The following is a 957-nucleotide window of genomic DNA, read 5'->3' on the forward strand; positions in this document are numbered from 1 at the left end:
ATATATATATATATATATATGTATATATATAATGTATGTATATACACTGTGTGAGGAGAAAGAATAGTCTTTCGGTTTTTATATCCACTCAAGCTGTAGTTGGACTGGGCTACAGTAGAAGACCCTGCTAAGTGTCACATAGCGGGACTGGACTCTAAACCACTGCATGGGACCTCAAATATGTGTCCCTTTCCTTTTTACATATATCTGTTCATTCATTTTGTTTTAGGTCTATTTTTCCATGATAGCATATTTTGTACGGATACATATTACCGAGGCATCATTTTTACAGCTGGATGTTCTTCCTGTCACTAACCACCGACAATTTTTTTTTTTTTATCCCATACTTCCTCATCACCATAGAGTTAATGAATAACTTCATTGACTGAGAACAATGACCTCATTCACAGTTTACAGCATTCTACTTTTCGAAGCAAAATTACGGGGCATAAACATTCACACACACACAAAACAATATAAGCTTCTATATAACTTCTGCAGCAAAACCACATATAAACCACATTTTAGAGTTGTATGCTGATTGTATAAAAACATTTGATTTTAAAAACTTGAAATTCTAGTCAGAAAAGTCACATGCTACATATATATGAAAGATACTATATACCTCAAATACGAGCATTTATAAATTACATTTAATTTAATTTTTTTGTCTTAATACTAGCTGTATAAAACTATAGCGTTTGAAATCCATTGAAATACTAGTCACTAAATTCACATAACTATACACACAATCTATCTATATAGTCAAACGATAAAAATGAGTGCTCAGCACTGTATTTGTGAATTAAGGCTACCATTGGTTTCGCGTTAAGAAAAGATGGAAAGTATCCTAGTTTCTTAACAATTTTCCCAGCCGATCACATGGAGAAAGGTGTTTCACTCCATTTTGGAAAGCACAACCTCGTTATATATATATATATATATATATATATATAT

The sequence above is a fragment of the Octopus bimaculoides genome, chromosome 24 (assembly GCF_001194135.2).
Source record: "Octopus bimaculoides isolate UCB-OBI-ISO-001 chromosome 24, ASM119413v2, whole genome shotgun sequence".
Taxonomy (NCBI): domain Eukaryota; kingdom Metazoa; phylum Mollusca; class Cephalopoda; order Octopoda; family Octopodidae; genus Octopus; species Octopus bimaculoides.